At 36.0% G+C, this 24,025-nt stretch overlaps 1 protein-coding gene across 4 annotated transcripts in view; it reads right to left on the bottom strand.

Annotated features, from left to right (window-relative positions):
* NCOA1 (nuclear receptor coactivator 1) overlaps window positions 1-24,025 on the bottom strand; it is a 304,667-nt gene that overhangs the window by 255,340 nt on the left and 25,302 nt on the right. For 3 of the 4 annotated variants that reach the window (XM_087960167.1, XM_026671522.2, XM_087960171.1), the window contains exon 2: window positions 12,809-12,924. The gene's annotated coding sequence lies outside the window, so the exon portion shown is untranslated. Of the gene's footprint in view, window positions 1-12,808; window positions 12,925-13,016; window positions 13,103-24,025 lie in introns of all 4 variants that reach the window. The other variant, XM_087960130.1, reaches the window with a different exon arrangement.

The following is a 24,025-nucleotide window of genomic DNA, read 5'->3' as shown; positions in this document are numbered from 1 at the left end:
TATTAGATTATTTACTTTTAGAAACAGGAGCAAAACTGGCCATCTTAGCTGTTGCTTAAGTCACCTATCTTACCACCTGAAATTTCATTTACTAGGTTCTCTCTTAAAGAAAGCTTGGCTTTCTTTACAGCTTTTTATGATAAAGTTACCCACTAAAGCTCTCTTTCTATAACTTGCTTTAAGATGACAGCTTTCTGTGACTGGCACCTACTCATAGATCTATGTAACTATTAGCAACCAAATAGCTATTCTCTTGTTTCAAAGCAAAAGAACCTTCCCAAAAATATTGTGTGCCACAGGAGAAGGTGGCAGCTCAGTGAGAAAAAATTAAAATCACCCAACAAGCAAAACAAAAAATTCCAAATTGTTCTAAAAACATAAAACACAATGCCACAAAAGTCACTCCCTTTTCAGTGCTGTTGAATAAAATATCTTGCTTGGTTTTCTGATTACTTCTCACAAGGTTCCCACATGCGTTTCTTGTATCTATAATTAATTAAAATTTTAGATATTACCACTTCAGTGACATTAATAGTTTTACTTTATTGTAGTTTTAGATACCATATTTAATATATTTTAGTGTTTATAATTCAATATAGGCTACATCCTGGATTTCATATATTAGATGCATATTAGATGCTAGTTAGATTACTTTACAAATATACTTTAACTCTGTCATAAATTTTATTTATTATCGGTACTGATTTGTACTGATCTTTGACTGTAATGAATTGAATTGAACTGAATTTCTCACAGGATCTCGCTTGGGGACTATGGATTAACTCTGCATTTCCTTCAACAAGAAATTTCAGGTGTTGCAGCCATCTCTAGTTAAGTGAGTCATGCAATTGTTAAGTGAATCCAGCTACCTGTATTGGTTTACTTGTCAGAAGCCAGCTAGAAAGATTGCAAATGGTAATCACATGATCATGGGATCCTGCAATTGTCATAAATACATACCAGTTGCCAAGTACCTGAATTTTTAATCATGCTACTATGGGGATGCTACAATTGTTGTAAGTGCAAGGATCAGTTGTAGCTAACTTGTAACTTCTAACAGTCACTAAATGAATGGTTATATCTGTAAATGTACTCTGAAAAATCGAGAAGTCATTCCAACATTTCTTCTTTTCTAAACAGCCCTCTTCCCTCTATTTGCATGTGCTCAAATTCTTCCTCTCTAAGGAAGAAAAAGAATTTCCTTTGTGATGATAAGAACAGGCTGCTGCAGCGCCCTAATTCTGTGCTCTTCTTTCTGCATAGATGTGGCATCCTGACAGCTATGCTGCTGTGTGTCCCATTTCCAGCTTCAGCTGGGAGGTCTGTTTACATGACAGCAAAGGCAGCACAAAAATACTGACTCTTTTATGGGAAACAGCCAAAAGCACTTATACTTTTTAATTGAACCCAATGTGTTGTTACCCACATCACCTCTACTCTTTTATGTTTGAGTATTAATTAAAAAAATGAATCTGCATAGGTCCTTTGATTAAACAACTAAGACTTAAATGTTAATGCGGAAAAGGTTTATACAAGTCCTCACCTCCCAGTCCCGGGGAGGCCCAGAAACATTTGAAGAATAATGAGTGACTTATTTACGGTAGTCCTAGTAATCCCAACACAAATTTACTCCCAGATCTTTATTCTAGAGAGTCATAAATGAACATACATACAAATGTCCACCACAATTCCTAAAACAAGCTTTAGCACTGTGCCCTGGTACAATCTGGGGCAGAACTAAGCTTTGAACAAGGTCCCAAACATATCTTAACTAAATGTCTCTTAACTATAAGAGGCAAATATCATTTCATATAGCTAACTAGAAACTTTTCATAGACAAAGAAAAGTATAAGCTATTGATATTTAAGAAGACTGCCTTTGTTATAGTTTGCCATGCCTCACTGGAGCAAGCTTATGCTCAAAACTACCTTTGTATTCCAGTAGTACTACTCTGCTTTTATTTCTCGAGTTTACATTTCCTTTTCTCTATCCACAAATGTAATGAATTCAGTACATAATGGTTTTCTTGGACCACATTCTGTAACTTGTAATGTGTAGTAAAAGATGAGGCATTCAGGTTGTGAACTGTACCATACTGAAAAGGGAACAACAAACTTTCTACTTCAGGTAACAGTCCCTGTGGTGAAATTCAACAAATCTTAAAACCAAGATTACCACATTTTTGCCCTTTCTCATTCCACCAAAAGCAATACAGTATTTCTTCTAAATAAAGAAGTTCTGTAGCTAATTTCAATTCAGTACTATTATGAGGAATTTCAGAATACAGGTATCTTAATAATATGGCCAGTATTTCCAAAAATGTGGAGTAGCACATTTGGAATTTTGAAATGATCTTCTGGATATTTTTACAAAATGGCTAACATAGAGAATTAACTATTTTCAAAATAGCTGCTTTGTTATGGCCAATAACATGCTTTTAATAGAAAGCCCAACTGGTGAAGATTATCTCACAAACCTGAAGAAGTTCCTATGCTCTCCTGGTTTACCTGAGACATACATACATACATACATACATACATACATACATACATACATACATACATACATTTATTCATTCATTCATTCATTCATTCATTCATTCATTCATTCATTTATTCTCAGTGATATGGGAGCTGACAAACCTAGATTGGAATATACATACCATACTTCTCTATCTTTGCAAATTCAGAGTTCTAAAATACACTAAAATAACATTATTCTTTCAAGAATGTATAGGTAATTGGGAACTTGGGAATAAATTAAACTACAGAGGGCAACTTTATTCTTCAGAAAACAACTTCTATAATCCCTTGCCATCAGCTATGATGTTTAGGGCTAACGGGGGTATCAAAATAAAAGCACCAGTTTGTAATGAAAACAGATTATTGCAATGAAAATGCATGTTGGGTATGTTTCAGAGCATGGACAAAAGAACAGATCATATTTCTCAATTCTTTATGAAATAGACACCAATTTATGCAAGTTGTAAAAAAGCATGCCTATTAAACATGATTAAACAAAGTAGAATTTACATGCAATAATAAATTCTTCAGCTTGCTGCTTTATACAAGAAGAATAAGATACCAGATATTATTCATACCTCACTGCTTCTATCAGAATCTGCAGCTATCACACTTGGATGACTCCATTTGCAGTTCACTTTTTGTTACATGAAAATCAGAAACTTCTGACTTGTTTTATTCTGAATTAGCTATAGCTATAGTTCAAAGCCAAGAATCATGGCTTCTGACTCTCTTTTGTTAAAGGAAGAACATAGCAGAGTTCCTGAATCACATATGATGATAAAATAGTCCATGGACTAAAAACTATATGTTAGACAATCAAATCTTTGGGCCAGACAGATAACACAACAGACAGTTATTAAGTACCAGCAAACTGTTCATTCTCAATTTGTGTGAAAATACAGCCAGTACAGGTTACTTACATTAAAATGATTTAACAGCTGTACTTCATTTCCCTAATTTAGACTATATGGCACACCTGTTGTTTCTTGCAGCTGTTCACCAGCCAGGTACTTTCCCAAGTAAAAGACAGAAAACAGAGCCAAAATTTAAGTGTCTAAATTGCACAAGATTGGTCCTATAGAAAATATTGCAAAATAATAAATGATGCCTTAAATGTTTATATGTATGTCTTGGAATTCTTTGCAAAAATCTGAGACATATTTAATTTTGCTTGCTTCTTTGGTGGTCCTTTAAAAATGTTTTCCCTATCTCTTCCTCCAATCCCAAACTATTAGTCACAAAAGTGCAGTAAAGATTGCAGAAGTGGGGAAGAGCTGATCTTTGTGCTAATATTTTTTTTTATCATGCATTCATTTTATAAAATTAATTTAATAACACATTATTGAAAAATAAGTAAACCAAAACATGTCTTTTACAGTTCTCTAGTGTGGAAAAGTCATTCATTATCCCTTTTCATCCTAGCACACAACATTTTAAATAGTTTAGTATAGAGAAAATTGTTGTGTTTTAGAGAAAACTGTATATCCTGAACATTTAATTGATCTCAAGACTATTAAATGCACTTAAAAAAAAAACTGTTTGTGACTGAACAAGAAATGTAAAGAAAACATATTAAAGAGCTGAATACTGTAGACAGCATTCAAATGAAATTGGAGAAACAAACAACATTATTCATGATAGAGATCTGCAAGCAATATTGTTTATGAGAAAGTGGAAATTAGTTGTGACATTTTTCAAGATCAAAGTTCTATTCATAATTATGCGTACTAAGTAGAAGTAGTACTTTGTTCTCACCCTCTTCCCCATATTCAAGCACAAGTTTCTCTTTCTCCTGGACTTTTCCTGAAAACTCAGGTAATATCTAATATATGGAGCACAAAACTTTAAACAAAAGGTTTAATGGATTTAGATGTCTCTGTCTCTCTGTCATACATACACATGGTCAAACATGTTTACGGAATTGCTTTTAATGGTGATGGGATAGAAATTTAATTAAACGTAATACATATATACAATTTCAGTTTCATATGATTCAAACTCACTTGCAGTTAAGCACATTGATTAACAGAGTCCAGAGAAAAGTGTGGAAAATGTTAGTTTTGAGAGATAATTTCTTTGCCCAAGTGCTGCACTAACAATAAGCAAAGACTTGAGCAACTTTCACAATCATAATAAATTTTCAGACTTTTTGCTGAAAATGGAAAAAGGTGAATTGGTGATTTATGAATTTGCTAATTAAAAGGGGTTGAACATGCAAAGAAGGAACCATGTAACATAATCTAAGAGGGAGGAGGGATTATAAGTTTGTTTGTAACTGCTATAAAGAAGTTCCATTTTTAGTCCATAAATTCCGAATAAAAACCTGCTAAAGAGGTCATCCCAGATTGATTTAGCAAGAAACACCCTCCCCAAAATATTAGAATTCCTTGATAACAACAATTATACTTTATACAATTAAATTACACAATTTAAAATTTAAATAATTAAAAATATTAATTTATGAAAGATTGTTCTTCTGTAAAACCAAAGCTATTTACCTGCCAAGATAATAATTTTATTTATTTATTTATTTATTTGATTGATTGATTGATTGATTGATTTCTATAACTGCCCATTGCAGCAAACAACTTTGGGTGGCTAACACTTCAATAACTTTTAAACTGTGCCCATAAAGTTTTAACAAGAATTAAGTTCCATGTAGAAATAATAGTAAAAATATAAAACACTTGCGTATGTCCATCCTATGAAAACTTTTTTCAAGTTCCTGAATTCAGTTTAAATTCAGCTTAATTTTTGCTGTTTAAAACTAAAAATCACCCCTTCCAATTTATCCTATCAGACTGGGAATTTTTTTTTCAGCCAGGAAGAGATATTCTTTTCATTTACAGAGAATTCCAATAGGAATCTCTTTCAGAACAATTATATCTGAATTTTCCATTTTCAATCTTGGGGTATTAAAATTTTGCTGTACAACTTAATGTCATCTGCTTTCTAATAAAATGCATCAAAATATCCCTAGAGGCACTCCTCATTCTGGCAAATCTGGAATTTATTCTAGAAAGCTTATCAATTTCAGCTTCCATATTTTCCTCTATATCCAAAACATTTGCCAAAACTTTAATAGGCACTCTCGATTATTTTCATCTGCAACCTCTAGAACAATTCTTCATTTCAGAGTTCTTTCTCCCTTAATTCCATTAAAGCCAGATTATCCAATTCTCTTTCCAACTTTCTGCCTTGAACCTTTATTGTTATCCTCTAAAATTTCCATTCTACCATAATTTTGTTTCATCTCTCCAGAAATTTGCTTCACAGAACTTGCAATCTTTTTGACATCTTCTTATTTCCAATCTTTCAACCGTCCTTTTTTTCAAAAGTTTCCATTTTATTTTCCATCTGATCAAATTTGTTTCCCATCTGGTCCAAAAAATTCTGAAGTCTATCTTGTGTAACATTTTTTCCACTAGTTGCTCTCCTGCCCCCTCTTACCATTTTTCTAATTTTTAATCCAAAAGTAGAAATGTCACAAGCAGATAAAATAAAAAGACAACCCACCTCTCTTACTGTATTTTTGTTTCTGACAGTTACATTTTAATAGATCCTAATAATGTCAATCACAGCAAGCATCACATCTCCATAGGAACTACATTTCACAATCTCAGTCTGGTTCTTTGTCATCTCTTTTGTTATGCAGATTCCAACAAACTTTCCCATGCTGGACTGGCCTCTTCAACTAGCTTAGTGAAAAATTAAATCCAAGCAAAATTGAAATTAAACCCTTTTTAAAGGGATAAAAGTAAAAAGAAAAAAGACTGTTTCTTTGTCTATTTTAAACTTTCTTGCATTTTAAACTTTTTTTTCAAATTGTTCTTGAAATTCTAAGACAAAATATTTTTCTTGGAGTTTTCTTTGTAATCTAGAAGATGATTTAACTCATCACAAGGCATTTTATCTTTGCCACAGATGAAATCTCCCTTCAAACTCCTGGAAGTTTGACTCCTGAGCCAACTACAAAAACTTTGTGGTTTCTGCAGCCAAACCAGAATGAACCACCATCTGAAATAGACATAATTAATCTCATAATTTCCCTTTGATTTTGGGATATTGCAACAGCCAGAATTTGCCCCCCATTCCTGTTCTCAGCTACTTTTCAGATACCATTATTCCACCAAAATTCTCCACAGACGTTCCTAATTCCCCATCAGAAACTCACATTCTCCGTTGGAAACTCCAATTTGTGGTGTTGATAATAAGAAAAAATGACTAATAAAAAAGTGAGCTTTTTATTGTAATCATATCATAAGAGATAACTTTGCAATTATATATGAATTCACTACAAAAGAAATTGGAAGCTTCTATTTCTTTGTGTTTTTTTTCTTCTGCACTTTTGGCTTTTCTTCTTTTTTCTTCTTATTAGTTTGTGGGTTTTTATGTTCTATTTAATTCTTTTGATGAAGTGTGTGTGTGTATGAAAATATTGCAGTATCCCTCAGTCTTCTCCAAGTTGAAAATCAATTAATTAAATATGGCATTTAGTACTATTAACTCAACAAATGTATATTACTTTAAGCTTCAAAATGAGATGCATGTTTAATACAGTGTAATACAGACTCACATTTCCCAAGCATGAAAACCATAATAACACCTATTGCTCTTGTGACTGTTATGGGACAAAGGTGTACATGTATAACAAACAACCACAGAGTTGCATTGGATAATATAGTGTTGAGCAATGCAACTCATTCACGAACACATTCCTCATTGCTACATACAAAACTAAGACTGCTCACTTTGAGCCCAGTTCTCCAATCCTACAACAGAGGCCTTATGAAAGTTTGTGATCTCAAGTTTCCAACAGCTAGGAAAGCATTATTAATCTGTTCTAAAATCCAGCTCTTACAACTTGTTTGAAAAATAAAACATTCCCACTCATAGCCAACAGAGTCATTCTGAGACTGAGGTGGGTGATACCTAAATCTGATAAACAAATAAATAAATAATTGCATTTTAAAAAAAAAAAATATTTTCCAAACAATTTAGGAAATGCCTTCACTGTTTTTAGAACTTTTAATTTTATTTATTAGTCTCAGTGCCATGCAAAAGTTACTTGAACTAAAAATATATACAGTTAATTTAACCAGGATATTAAAACAGCAGCGACTAAAATGGCAGAGAGAGAAAAAGAGAAATACAGAAAATTAAAACGCCAAATAAAGTGAATAGATCTATATGAGAGAGAGGGAGGCTTTGTCCTGTGTTAAAAGGATAAAAAAGCTGATGTCAGTCAGGTGTCTTGGAGTTAATCATTCCAAGGTAGGAAACTACTACTTAGAAAACCCAACTGTACATAAGTATTAATAGAACATATTATCACATGCAAGAACACATTCAGAGCACCACTTCAAAAGGTGATTTTAAGACCCAAATGTAAACATACAATAGGCATTACTTTACTATAAGTTGCTTAATAGATTAAAATCTCCTATACAAAATAGATGTTCAAGGGAAATGGGAGCCAATGAAAGTGAGCAGCTGTTATCACATGAATCATAATGCCCAGTTCCACTCACTACAGTAGCAATTATATTATTGACTAAAGAGAGCCAGTTTTAATTAATGGTTTAAGGCAGCAGGCTAGAAACCAAAAGACTAGTTCTACTTTTTCCTTAGGCATGAAAACAACTGGAGGACTTAGGGGCTAGTCACTCTCTCAGCCCCTGGAAAAAGACCATGGCAAGTTACTTCCAAAAATCTTTCCATGAAAAACTGTATGAACTTGTCCAGGCAGTTGCCATGAGTAAAAAATGCCTTCAAGATGTAAGTTTTTAAAAAATCCTGAGTTTATGTGAAATAATAGCTGAGAATTTCCATGCTTTACATGATTCTGATCAAAATGGTAAGTGCCAGTCAATAATTTCATACAAATATTAAAGAGCATGGGGACAAGAAATAAACACCAAAGGATCCCATAACACAAATGTCACGAGGTTGGGCAAAAATTCTCAGTACTTCCTGGAGATAATCTGAGATAGCAGCAGAATCAGCGCAACACAGTACTACCGTACCCCACACTCACACAATCTCTTCAAAAGGATATTGCTATCAAAAACTGTTGAGAATTCTGGATGAATCAACAGGTTATATCCCCTTGTTACTTTCCTCTGGCAAAGGACAGTGGTGTCCAGAAAAGGATATTAGTCTTTGGACTATATTCAGATCTTTTTGATCCAATTACTTTTTTTCCTTCTAACTTATTAAGAATACTTACATACTATTTCTTTTTTTTTTTGGGGGGGGGGGAGGAATCTGCAGTAGTTACAGTAATTAAGAAAAGCATTAGATGAAAACAGAATAAAGACAGAATAAAAGAAATCCATACATATATTTATTGATATCACACAAAAACACATATATGGGTAAATGAAAAGTTTAAAAAAAACACCTAAAGCACATCAAAATTGAAGCCTCACATATGACATAGTAGATATTCTATAGGACAGACACCATCATAAATAACCATCTCTATTCAACAAGCTTCAGCAGAGTCCACTGAGGACTTCAAGTTTCTGGGAGGCAAATATATTTCAAAGTGCTCTTTTGGGGGTAACCCAATAGTGAATTAGGTGCATATAGAAAATAGCAAAGTCACATCTATGTTTTTATTTGCATAAAGTAGGACCATGTATGTTCTTGGATTAAAACTTTCTTTAATCTGTGGGCTGATAATACAGTATCTAAATATATTCATCTGATGCAATATGAATTATTTATTATAAAGAAAATTGTGCATATTAGTAATTGGTCATAGTGATCTTTGACCAATGTATCTTATTTATTCAATTTTTATGGCTGCCCACTAGCCAAGTGACGTTTAGTATTATACATTTCATGTTGCAATCTGAAAAAAAAATTCTATCCATGAAAAATACACTAAAGAGGGCTTCCAAAACAGAAGTGACTAGAGCCCATAAGTACCCTCTCTCGTCCCCCCCCCCATTCAGCTTCTAGACCAGTCCCATGAACAGACTAATAGAGAACCCTGAATCATAAACCAAAATATGAATCACAGTGACCGAACTAACCACTTCTAAAAATGACCATAGTAGTAGTACTCCTAGCCATAGCGATTATTTAAATTACTCACCAAAATAGAGAATGTAGGAGCATTATCAGAGTGTGATTCTGTTCCTTAAGATGGAACACAAATCCATCTAATCACGAGCTGGATAAGGTCACTCTGACCATTTGATCTGTGCAATGTACTGTTCTTGGTTTTTATCTTTATTCCTCACATATCATCATATTCATTTCACAACCCCATAATCCCTTGCAGAATAGAGTCTGGGAAACTGAATGGCGCTAGCAGAGTGTTTTAATGGCCAGATGCCCTTCCTGTTACCAATGTGGAGTTTTGTTCAGCAGATATATTCTCAGTGGGCCCAGAGAGAGAGAAATCTTTATTCCTCGCATATGAAACTGCACTATTTCAAAGAGTTGGCAAAGGCATAACAGGCGTTGGTAACTTGTTTAAATGATCACTTCACCATTATTGTCAGCAGTCTTAGAGTAATTCTGATTCTATTAGCTTTATAAATGATACACAGCAAGTCCAGCCAACAATGTATGCATAAACCCACCTGCAAAGAAAAAAAGGAGCTAGTGGAAGTTGTGCATTGTGAAAGCATGGTGATAGCAAGCCAACCCACACAAATGAGCCTTTCTATGGTTAGCTAATTCTGTTGAAATTTTTACTACAATGATATATGCACATACACTATTCAGATTCTCAACAGCTATAAAACTATTTAAAAGATACAATTGAATGTTAAAATTTTGAGAAGATGCAGGTCCTACATTAATACTTGGAAACAATAGATGGTCCAAAAAGTATTTAGTTATCCACCGTTGCCCCGTCTCTTTTCATTATAGAACTTAGATCAATATTTGCCCAGCACTCAAGGTCTCCTCTACAAATATAATATAAGGCCTCTGTGTAAAACAAAAGTCCAGTTCTTTGCATGTCAGCAATATACTGTGTAGATAGATAGATAGATAGATAGATAGATAGATATGTTTTCTTAGGTTTTCGCGGGTACTTACATGTATGGTATTCAGCTTTGTTCGGGTATTTTCCCACGTCATTATAGTTGTGCTTTTAAAATTGTAGCAACGTTTTGACAGAATCTCATCTGCCATCATCAGGCTTCTGTATTGTGTTCGTCTGTGAGTCAGACTTTTACAGTTGTTTCAGTTTTAAATTTGGGGCTAGCCTACTGCTGTGCCAGAATGGTTTTTTCTTCATCCTGATGCTTGCATTATGTAATTTATATTATGTATAGCAGTGGTCCCCAACCTTTTTTGTACCAGGTACCGGTTTCAAGCAGAAACATTTTTCAAGGACCGGGGAGAGAATCCGAGTTTGGTAGTTTGCTTGCAGACGTTTCATTACCTGACTAGGTAACATCTGATGTTGTTACCTAGTCGGGTAATAAAACGTCTGCCAGCAAACCACCAAGTTCAGGGAGCGCCTCGGCCCTGCCTCCCTCAGCCCCATCCCTCAGGTGTCTGCCTCCCTCCCTCCCTCAGGTGTCTGCCTCGTTCCTCTCTCAGTCACTCTATCGCTCCTACAGCAGCCCAGGAAGAAACTGCTTCAAAGAAGCCGGGGTGGGGTGGGTGGCTTTTCCTGTCGCCACAGCTTCCCGAAGCACCCGTTTCACCCCCCCCCGCCGCCCGCCCGCTCGCGGTTCAATCCACAGTGCTCCGTTCTACCTGCCTGCCTGCCTGCCTTCTTCGTTTCGGAGCAGCTTCGGCTGATAAAAAGAGGCGAATAGTTATTATTCTCAGCCGAAGCTGCTCCCAAACAACCAGGCAGGCAGGCAGGCAGAACGGAGCACTGTGGATTGAACCGCGAGCGGGCGGGCGGGCGGGGTGGGGTGAAACGGGCGCTCGGGAAGCTGCGGCGACAGGAAAAGCCACCACCCCACCCCGGCTTCTTTGAAGCAGTTTCTTCCTGGGCTGGTGGAGGAGCGAGAAAGCGACTGAGAGAGCTGAGCCAGAGAGCAGGACAGGCTTCGGTTGCTTCCTCCCTCCCCTTCTTTCATTTGTGTCCTTGATCCCCGATCCCAGCAGCATTCACCAGGCGAAGAAAGCCGCCATTTTTTTAAAAAAAAATTTCTTTGCGGCCCGGTAAAGAGTGCTCCACGGCCCGGTACCGGTCCGCGGCCCGGTGGTTGGGGACCCCTGATGTATAGGATGTATTTAGAGTCATGCACTCCCATTGTTACAATATAAAACATTCCATCTTCACTGCATTTTCTTTTTTTTAAAACAGTTTTTTAAATTGAGTTATAAAAATACAAAATACAAAAGTAAATAGAAAAGCAGTGGGGAGGAAGAGGAGGAAGAGAAGAGAGGAAGGATAAGAAAAGAAAAAGAAGCATTGACTTCAAACTCTCTCTGTTGCAGTAAAATAAGGCATTAGCATCAAATCACAACTTTTTGCTTTTTCATAATAATATGAACAAGCCATTTCTATAAAGATCTATCAGTTCTAATTGGTAAAACTTAAAATCAAAGTTTTATTCTTTTCCCCTTCAAGCACGAAGTTCAAAAGTGGTATCCATCTTCACTCCATTTTCTTAGCAGCACTATACATTGCTGAAAAAATTATATTGCAAACACAGAGATAGGCTGTAAAATATGCATGTATCTTAATAGTCAAATATTGATCTCTTAATGGAAAAAGTCCAATAGTTGTTTTTTTTTCTAATGAAGTATGAAGGTAAGCAAAGCATAGGAAACATCAGGATAACAGGAGCCTCTATGGTGCAGTGGTTAGAGTGCAGTACTGCAAGCTACTTCTGCTGCTGCCTACAATTTGGCAGTTCAAATCCCACCAGGCTCAAAGTTGACTCAGCCTTCCATCCTCAAATGAGGACCCAAATTGTTGGGAGCAATATGCTGACTCTGTAAACTGCTTAGAGAGGGTAAAGCACTATAAAGAGATGGCTGTAAAGCACTATAAGTCTAAGTGCTATTGCCCTGTGCTATTTTAGAAGAAAATCAGTTTTTAAAACTTGTTCAAAAACCATGTGCTTTGTCTAGGCTCAAGGTCACTGGCAAATTCAAAGTACTGAGCAGGTAACACAAAGCCACATTCATATTCAGCTTCCAATATAAAAGGCAATAGCTATTTCATAAATGCTATTATGCACAGCAGAATGACGTACCACATTTGGACAGTAAATGCTTTTAAATTCAGAAGCATGGAACGAACATGTGCAATTCTTTTTGTGTAAGTACCAAAGGCTTGATGTACTTACCTGATGGCATTCTAATTGAATCAGCTATTAAAGTTTTAAATTTCTGAAGACCAATCACTGCAGTTAGCCTTGATTTAATTTCGTGCAGTAAATTACTGCTATGCAGATTTGCGGCCCTGTAAAAAAAAGGCAGAGAGACCAAACATTAGGAACCATTGAACATTTACTTTTATGGAAAATGTAGAATTCATATTTGAAATGCTGTCACCTCAAAGAAAGCTCTAGCATGCAGGAGTCAGCACAAGCAGTCAAATAAAGTACAGAAAGTAGATCATAGGAGAGAAACAAGAACAGCTAAAATAAAACCAAAACAAAATGCTTATTGTTTCAGCCTCTTAATACACTTTTAAAAATATGCTAACAAATTAGTGATATCAAACACATGAGAAAGTTACTATTTTAAACTACTTATTTCCTCCCAACCCCCACCTTTTCAATAGTGAAGCTAAATTGAGAAAGCCAACTTAAAAAAAACTCCAGCAAAATGCAGCTCTCGACAAATTCCTTCATTTAACAGTGTGTGGTTCTAAAACAAGCTAAGAAATAGCTTAAAACTGGGCCATTTCTCAACAAGCAGTCAGCTTCTTTTAAAAGTTTAAAGAACACTGCTCTACTTGCTAGGCTATTTCATGTCCATGTTTCCTTAACACTGTATGCTGAACCTACCTTGCAAAGAGCATTTCATGTGATCTGTAAACAGAGATTATAGTACAGAGAAGCAAACGTTGTGACACCATTAGTTAGAGCTTTATACAGTGCTCTATGGCAAAGAACTTTAAACTATATTACAGCTCAAATCAGACAGGCGAGCCTGCAAAATGCATTTTAAACTATTGTATAACGTGGATTAAGAGAGATTTAGAGCACAGAATAACAGGCTTGGAGGGTCTTTTAATCCAATCCCCTACTTCAGCTGAGGACCACATACCACATACATCTTGCTAGAACCATATTCTTAACAAAGACTAAACTCTGAAAAATCTTCCTGCACTCACTTCTCTCTAATCTTAGGTATATAGAAAAGTTATTTAAGCCACCTATTTTCAAAAGCAAGAAGATTTCAAATCAAATATTTATTACAGTCGTAAAGTATTATAAGGACGCTGGGGTACAATCAATTAATAAGCATAGAAAATACATCAGATTTTTATAGAAGTTTATTTATATAATGTTTATTTAAAACAATTCAAATGATCTCCTAAAAGCATCAGATACTTTCCCTTGTCTATGTCCATCATCTTTTCCTAAGCTAAACAAACCAAGTACCCTGCCTGACAGAGTTGATAGCATAGAATCACTCATGCACTCAATAGAAAAACGCTTAGCAACACGTTTTGAAACAATTATACAAGAAACCTTAATTTCTCTTGAAAAACAATATACAGCACTGATAAGCGACTACCTATCAGCTCAAAATCAAATCCCAACCCAACAACCACTACCACAACTATTACCTCAATTATAATCACAACTACAACCAAAAATAACCACCAAACCACAACCACAAATAATTACTATCCCATCAAATAATTCCACAAATTATATCTCCTTACTCATCAGACACACCATTGAACGTGATCAGAAATGTCCAAATGCCATCTTATTTGGTCTTGAAGACACCAATGAATCAGATGACATCACCAAAGTTCGTAATATCATAAGCAACTCAAATACAACAAACATCTCTCCTGAAGATATCAATGAAATAACCAGAGATGGCCCTGAGTCCAAATACAATGATGGCTCGGTGGCCCCAAAATTTTGTAGAGTCGTTTGCAAAAATGAGTCCAGCAAACGCATATTCATTCATACAATAAATGCCACTGCAAAAACCAATCCCAACCACAAAAAACTTCGCTCAAGACCAGACTTATCCATACTGCAAAGAATCCACTCCCGTGAACTCCGCAAGGAACTTAAAAGACATCTAGACAATGGAGAGAAGGATCTCTACATTGACTATCGCACTGATTGTATCAAAAGTAAGTCACACAACCCACAACTCCATATCCAACCCTACCTCATCCAACCCACCATCACTCAAAACTAGGCACGCACGCCCCTAACTACCTCAATTCCAACTACAACTGGCCTTAAATGCAAGCTACTCAATGCAAGAAGCCTTGTGAATAAAATACCTGAATTTCTCCTCTTACTAAATATGGCTAAATTCGACATCATATTTGTCTGTGAAACATGGCTCAATGCATCTCTCCCTGACTCTATTACCACAGTAAGAGACTATCATGTTTACCGATCAGATCGTGAAATCCATAGAGGAGGTGGTGTTGCTATCTTCTATAAAAAGTCCTTACATCTAAAAAACATCCAAGTTACCCAAGAGCTTGCTCTTCCTGAGACCATCGTCTGTGAACTGTCCTTAAATATCAAATTTCGATTCTTACTATGTTACAGAGCCCCTGATTATGACATCGAACATGTAAACAAGCTAAATTCACTACTAACATGGGCAACATCCTGCCCACACACTTTTATCTTTCTTGGTGACTTCAATATACCTCACATTAACTGGACCCTAAACGAATGTAAAAATGAACCCATGCATGCAACCTTCTACAATGCTGTAACAAACTAGGGACTGGAACAACTAGTAACCAACAATACTAGACTTAACAACTGCCTCGATCTCATCTTCTGCAATAGTTTGAATTCAATTTATGGAATACAAATTAAAGAACCCTTTTCCAACAGTGACCACAGCATGATTGACTTTTGTCTCAACATACGTCCACACAAAAATCAACACAATGATGTGATCCCCAATTATAATTTCAAAAAAGGCAACTGTGATCTTATAGACAACGATCTCTCATCCCTTGATTGGCAATTTCTATTCACTGGAAGACCATTACAACATATTTTTACTTGAAGTCAAAAGAGTCATCAAACTATATGTACCAATAAAAACTCCAAAAACCAGAAAAAACAGATTACCCATAACAATAAGGAAGCTTCAATCCAAAAAGAGATCACTTTGGCGGAAAAACAAATCTGGTCACGTTGCCAACCTCAAAAGCCGATACAAAAATTTATGCCACCAGATAAAGACTGAATGCATCAATTATCACATTAAACAAGAGGAAAACTTTCTACACACCAATTCCACCCGCGCTTTCTACAATTTTGTAAATAACAAACTAAAAGATTCAAGGTCCATCCCACCCCTGAAAGGACCTAATGGTAAAGACTGCAATGACAACACTAATAAAGCCAACCTCTTTAACACATTATTTGGCTCAGTATTTGTAAACAGCAATGGATCATGCCCAGTATTTCCTAGTCGAACCACAGACAACTACAATGATCTAATACATATCAATTTTACAGAACACATTGTTGAAAAAGCATTGCACAATCTAAAACCATCTCTATCTATTGGACTGAACGGAATATGTGCCTACTTCTTAAAAAAGCTATCCACTGCCATAGCCGAACCTCTAAACATAATCTTTGAAAAATCTTTCAGGACCAGCTCCTTGCCAAAACTATGGTCACAAGCCACCATCATCCCCATCTTCAAAAAGGGAAACCCCAGCCTAGTTGAAAATTACAGACCAATCTTTTTATGCTGCGTCACCTGTAAAGTCATGGAATCAATTATTAACCAATCCATCATCCTCCACTTAGAAACAAACAGCCTACTCTCTAATAAACAATTTGGTTTCAGGAAAAAACTATCATGTAATCTGCAACTCTTACACTGCAAAAACATATGGACTACACAACTCGATCAGGGCAAAGCAATAGATGCAATCTACATAGACTTTTGTAAAGCCTTTGATTCAGTGGTACACGACAAACTACTCCTAAAACTAAAATCTTACGGTATCTCTGGACACCTGCATAACTGGATAGAAGCATTCCTGTCAAACAGACAACAAATGGTCAAAATTGGGAACGTCCTATCAAATTTTGTACCTGTCAACAGTTTCGACCCCCAAGGCAGTGTTTTAGGACCAACTCTCTTCATACTCTACATAAATGACCTCTGTGATCATATTAAGAGCAACTGCGTTCTCTTCGCTAATGATGTAAAATTATTCAACACCACAGACAATACAGCTACCCTTCAAAAAGACCTCAACTATGTATCAGAATGGTCAAACAAATGGCAACTTCAAATCTCAAGAAATAAATGCTCTGTCTTACATATTGGCAAAAAAAATCAGAAAATAAAATACAGGCTGAATAGTCAAGACCTTGTTGATGATCCAAACTCTGTCAAGGATCTTGGAGTACTCATCGCTAATGATCTAAGTGCTAGAGCCCACTGTAACTACATAGCCAAAAAGGCATTAAGAGTTGTTAACCTAATATTACGTAGCTTTTTCTCTGATAATATTACACTACTAACCAGAGCATACAAAACATTTGCTAGACCTATACTCGAATACAGCTCATCAGTCTGGAACCCACATTACATATCTGATATTAACACAGTTGAGAAAGTCCAGAAATATTTCACAAGAAGAGTTCTCCACTCCTCTACTCATTGCAGAATACCTTATGCCACCAGACTTGAAATTCTAGACCTAGAACACCTAGAACTATGCCGCCTTTGGTCCGATCTAAGTATAGTATATAAAAATCATACATTGCAATGTCCTACCTATCAATTAATACTTCAGCTTCAACCATAACAACACAAGAGCAAACAACAGATACAAACTCAAGGTTAATCGCACCAAACTTGATTGCAGGAAATACAACTTCAGCAACAGAGTAGTCAATGTCTGGAATACTCTACCTGACTCTGTGGTTGCTTCACCAAACCCCAAAAACTTTAACTTTAGACTGTCTACTATTGTCTACTGTCTACTGTCTACTCACCCCTTTCCTAAGAGGTCTGTAGGGGGCATGCATAAGCGCACCAACGTGCCTACCGAACCTGTGCTATTGTTTCTTTTAATTTTCTTATATGTATCCATGTATTCATAATTATGTTTTTACTTATACCTATTATCTTGTAAGCAATTGACAAACCAAAGAAAATAAATAAATAAATAATATAGCCACTCATCTTATGTCAAACTCTGGGCAGTTCCCAATCAATAATTAGAACAACATCAATAATAATACAACATGATACAAACATACAAGTAGTCCTTAAGATCAGTGGTGGGATGCTGCTGGTTCGGACTGGTTCAGGCGAATCTGTAGTTCTGACGATCAATTGGCCCCACCCACCCACCCGTCCTTTATTTCCTGCTTTGTAGCTCATCTCAATTGCGTAGCACAGCTGATTCCCCACCACCACTGTTCTACTTATCATTGCTGACTTGGAAAGTAAGCAGCTGAGCTTCTAAATGGTCCATTTTCAGCACTGCACGCAAGTGCCTTTGATGTAAACGTGCACAAAGTGCGTGATCACCGAACCAGTTGTAGCAACCCACCACTGCTTAAGTTACCACCATTTATTTATTGACAGTTCAAAGTTACAACAGCCTTGGAAAAAGTGATTATGACCTGTTCTCAAAATTACAACTCTTCCTGGTTATGGCTGGCCAACATTAAACCACTTCAAGTCATGTCAGAGATAAGCGTTGTTTGCCCAAACCTGAAACCTCAGTGCTAAAGCCTCCAGCACTCTTTTCTTAAGTTCCCAGACTATCTTCCAATTACAATTACCAAAAATCACTGGTCTGGTTTCCTGTTGTTTTGAAGCAAATGAAAACAGTAATATAAGCTTCAAAATAGGCTTCTCAAGATTATTTTAAAAGGAAAACCATCCCCAACTGAGAGCAAAATCCATAACATGCTGGCTCTGTCCACTATGTGCCATCACTCTATCCAATTTATGCTTTGTTCTCCAAAAACAAAGCATGCAAAAAGGTTTGCCTGTATCTATCTTAAACATTTCTGTTCAGGCAAGCAAGGATTAATTGATATCCAGTGCTTCTTGCCTCTAGTTTTTTGCCTCAACTGTGCCACATGCTCAAATGTTTCTTTCCCCACTTAAAAACTGCTTCTCGCTTTGATCTCTACCTGTAGTGCCAGTTCTCCCAGATGTCGATTTCCAGAGAACCATCTGGCACGCATCATGCTGTAGTTCCATGTGCATTTTAATGTCTCAGCAATATTCACCTCAAAAACATTCAGGCCAGTGTTATATAGATCCAAAAAAACCTGGGAAAATACTTTTTGATGGATGGAGTGGTTGGTTGGCTTCAGTTATTATAAATAGGCTTTAATACCATAATTACTTTCCTTTTCTGGCATCATTAGAAGCCATCCCAATTATAATAACAGCATAGACTCGAACACCATTTTCCCTTAATGAGCCTGACAAACCTACAATGTACTCCCAGTACTGTATTGTAGCTCAAAGTGAATTCAAAAACAGAAGCAGGCCTTCTAATGGAATGTTCACATAAAAATGAAGGGATATGTGAGCTAAAAAAATCAAAAACTTTGTAAAACTACTCTAGATCCTAACTGATTAGCTCATTGATATAAATAAATGAGCTCAAGGAGAAAGCTTTGAGTGTAAAGCTGCTTCAGTTCACAATGGGGTATCTGTGCAATCAAATGATGTCTTGGACATCCACATAACAAAAAATAAAATATAAATCCTGAATGAGGTGAATTAAATTACTTCCTAATTGCCCACCTATATTCATGATGAGTAATATGATTCCTCTCAGCACTTTTGTGAATGCATATTTCCTTCTGCAACAATACTTGATGGATTCATCTTTTTAAAAATTAACATTACTGTCAAGTGGCTATGAACACTTCAGAATGAAATGCTGAGGCTCCAAAATGAGCAATATGGTAACAATGGATGGTGGAATCTAGCATTCCTCACTACATCAGGAAAACAAAGGAAAATAAGAAAGGGATATTTTATCGATCCAAAAGCACAAAACAGTCCAAAACTATTCACATTATTGCTCTCTGGCTTTTGGGAAAGCTTGAAACAAGATATGTAGAAACCTGGGGTTGACTACAAGGAGGAACTCTGTTATAAATAGCCTTTGTATGATTGTGATCATGACTCTTTCTCGAAATTCTAAATGTGTATCCTAAAAGATTGTATAGCTATGTAGCTATGATTGTCCGCCAACTTGTTGCTGTTTGCTTGGCAGGTCTTTATTATATGTATTTGACACTTACCAACAATATCTCTCCTAGCCTAATTTGTAGCAACATACATTTTAATTAATTAAAAATGAAATAGTACTGTAGCTCGAACACATTACTAGTTTAATATAAATAAAATGTGAATAATATCAAAATTCTAAATATATTTTTACTTATTTCTTAGCTGTACATAGTACTCCTTTATTTCCCCCCAAACAACTCTGCAAGATAGATTGGGTTTAATCTGTGATTGGTTCCAGGACAATGAAAGAGATTTCATAGGGAATGGCTATGTTTAACTCTCTAGGTCTAACCCGAAGCCATCATTGCTTTCTAAGTATCGAAACAATTCAACTTTGCCAAGTCTACCTAAGAACACAAAATGGTATAAACCAAGGCAAAAATAATTCCCACAAAAGTACATTTTTCTATACCACAAATGTAATCAAATGCTTTCTGGGCATTTCTAAACTTCATTTTTCCAGTAACTCATAAATGAAAGTCAGCAGGGATCTCTATAAATGTAGAAATTTTCCCCAGCACAATGTAATCTACCCTGCTGATGACAGATAAATCAAGCTGTATCCTGGCTGACATCATTCTTAAATTCTTAAAAGTTAATGAATTCTAAACCAACAAAAACAAAAGGCCATTAGTAAGTTTATTAGGCAGTTCAATGTACTTTTAGTATCATCCCTTAGTTTCAGAACTAAGTACTAGATTTGCATCCTTCTAAATGGTGGGTATCAGGTCTACCCTATTCAGATTCCTGAATGTGGGTTCAGAATCAAATTTTGCATGTACAGTAAAATTGTTATTAGAAGTTGTTACCATTCTGCCTGGACAGATTGGGAGCAAAGTCATTTTTTGCTATTATAAACACATTACAATAAAAGTAAAAATTGATCCAAAAAATCTGGAACAAAAAAAAAAAATCAATATGGCAATCTCAAAAGTAAGAGCCAGATTTTATAAAGGAGGCAAACCAAGCAAATCCATCCTTTCCATTCAAGTAATATTTTTTTTTTGTTTTACTGTTTTTCCAATTCAAATGATCATGTTGTAAAGTTCTATCTTGCAAGTTTCTATCAGTTTTACTTGAAATGTGCCACTATGTAATACTTTAATTTTAATCTACATTCATTTCTCACCAAACTTAACCCTCATAAATTAATTAATTTTATTTATAAAGTAGTCATACAACTTCCTTTAGCATTTCAGTTTATCTCAGCACTGGAAATGACCTCAAGAATCAAAGTAAAGTAATAGTTTTAAGGCACTAAGACTCTACTGCTGTTGTCCTTTACTTCCAGAGCACTGCAAGAGAAGATAAATGAATTCCTTAGGCAATTTTTTTTAGTGCAGATGCATTATTTTTCCTATTGTGGGGGAGGTCAGAGATAAAGGAGATATGAGAAAAGAGTAGAATCATGAGACGGGAGCCAGAGGCAAGAAAGATATAAACAGATGCGCATACCAGCATGAAAAAAGATGCCCACCCAAAGATTTTTTTTCTCTTGGGGAAGAAAAACCTAAAGCATGTGTTATTTTCACAGGATTTTAAAAGACCATACAGTGAACAGAAACTTAGTAATATTCTCAATAAGGAATATTAAATCACAGCTGCTTCTTATGGTTAACCTTTTAACTAGTTAAAGTGGACAGTCTCTCTCTTCACTTTATTAAATACCGCACTGCCGTGACAAACAATTACATAGCTAACCCAAATGCACAAACAATTTTTGTCTATGACTCCAATTCTCTACAGCAAATGGTATTGATCCATAGCCTGATAAGAGTACAACATGTCTGTTTTATTCCAGAAAAAAAATCAAAATGGACACAAGAACCGCTTTAAGAAGAAAGGTCAGAATATTTAATTTCCTAAATACCTGTGTCTGCAGGAAAAGGCTGTAGTTCTCTTTCTCCTAAGGATTTCAAGATCTGATATGACTACAAGGACAGAATGTTATAATAAACAGGTCACTTCGACCAGCTATATTGATCTAAGTAGATATTCCCATTTGCAGCCATTGGCATGGAGTCTCTGGATTGCCTCAATATATACAAAGAGTTCATCTATCATATTGGTTTAGGAAAAAAGTCAAAGTCATTATGACCCTGTACTTGTAACATAGTTAGGCTTCTAAGTCAGCTACTCTAATAGTAGCCACCTATCCTACCAATAGATTAAGGACCCGTTTTAGCCCACAATGACCAATCAAATGTCTCAAGAAGCTAACACAGAGCACATGAAGGAGAAAAAAAATCCTGCATTTCACAGCAGCTAGGAATAAATCAGCTTTAAAACACAAGTCTTCAAACTAAGTATGCTATGCCGTCTTCATCTTATCTTGCCGTAAGTTAACCATAAGCCGTACAATCAGAGGTGGTATTCAGCAGGTTTTGACCAGTTCTAGAGAACTGGTAGTGGAAATTTTGAATAGTTCGGAGAATTGGCCAATTCCACCTCTGACTGGAGATTTTACAGTATCCTTCCCCTGCCACGCCCACCAAGCCACGTCCACAGAACCGGTAGTAAAAAAATTTGAATCCCACCACTGCATACAATATACTCCTTTATTTATCATAAATCTAATATTATGAATGTAAGAAAAAAAACTGCTTTTGGTACTCTACGTATATTTATTTATGGCAAAAGTTAAAATGCACATCACTCTCTGCATAATTTTATCCATTCTCTTTTGGTTTTTCCTTGTTTGCTTTTATGCCAGCAATTCAACTGACATCTAACTGAATCAAGAGGTATGTGGTGGCACAGTGGTTAGAATGCATTATTGCAAACTAATTCTGCTGACTGCTAGCTGCCAGCAGTTCGAGTCTCACCAGGCTCAAGTTTCAAGCCTTCCATTCTTCCAAGGTCAGTAAAATGAGGACCCAGATTGTTGGGGGCATTATGCTGACCCTGTAAACCACTTAGAGAGGAGTGTAAAGCACTGTGAAGTGATAAATAAGTCTAAATGCTATTGAGTGCTATTGCTATTGAGAATAGTGTCTTGGTGACATTATCTGGCTTAAAACATATAAATAGCTTAAAGCATATATCAAAATGGGTTGGAAGAGTTCCCCCACCCCAAACTCTCAATGGTCATCATTATCATCCTCCACTTGAGAACAAATGTGATTATTTTTGCAACATGTGACCTTAAAAATGAAGAATCATATTACTAATGGGAGACAGAATGGAATGTTTCCATCCGAAGAAACCATTTCCACAGACAAAACTTGGGTTTAACCTCTTGTGCATCTCAAAATCTTCCTGAGCTGATTTGAGAGGCACAAAGGAAAGGAGAGATTCCCAATACATTAACAGTAATTAGCATATTAAATTCTATCCATCTCTTTCAAAAGTTCTATTGCAACAGAATGACACGCTATCAAATTTCAAAATAAAAATAACAGCGCGGAGGGGGAGAAGAACAGAGAGCACGGTGCTTCTACCTAGCAAACAATAGTTTCTGTCTTGAAGTAAGTTGTTTCAGTAGTGTGAGTAGATTCCCCATCTGCTTCTACAAAATGGTCATTCCTGACTTCAGGCAAACAATCTCATGAGGATAGTGCAACAGGTTTAGTTCCCTGCTGTTTATCATTCAGTAGTGCATTTTTCTGCTTGTCTCTTGAAAAATGCCTAAGTATCAATAGGAAAAGCATGCTACCTCTTTATTAGTTTGCAAAATATCAGCCCTTATGCCAGGCAAGGCCATTATCAGTGACTGACATAGTCAAGCACCTGATATGCCAACAAGAGGTTATCATTAACAGTCTCCACTAAGTCCATAAGTGTTCTCCTTCTTTGCCACCTGCTGACTCACTCAGTTCTCCTTTGCATTTACAGGACAGCAATGGCAGCATGTAAAAGCTAGAACACCGGTGTTGATTGGTGGCTCTCTGCCTAATGGGGAAGAACAGTAACGGAGAAGAGGACCAGATAAAACCTGAAGAAGCCAGGAAAAAAAAAACAGATGTAGAAGAGATAACTATAAAGAAAGACAAAAAATAAAATAAAATTAAACGGTTAAGCCAGGACTGTGAAAGACGGACTGTGAATGGCAGCATTCTGCCCTCTGCCAATGATAGCACATGCCTATCCTT

Source organism: Notechis scutatus, chromosome 1, assembly GCF_049901735.1.
Source record: "Notechis scutatus isolate UNSWTSFEM ecotype Mainland chromosome 1, rNotScu1.2, whole genome shotgun sequence".
NCBI classification, from domain to species: domain Eukaryota; kingdom Metazoa; phylum Chordata; class Lepidosauria; order Squamata; family Elapidae; genus Notechis; species Notechis scutatus.
The sequence above is the reverse complement of the archived record's forward strand: the minus strand, read 5'-3'. Positions and strand labels throughout refer to the sequence as shown.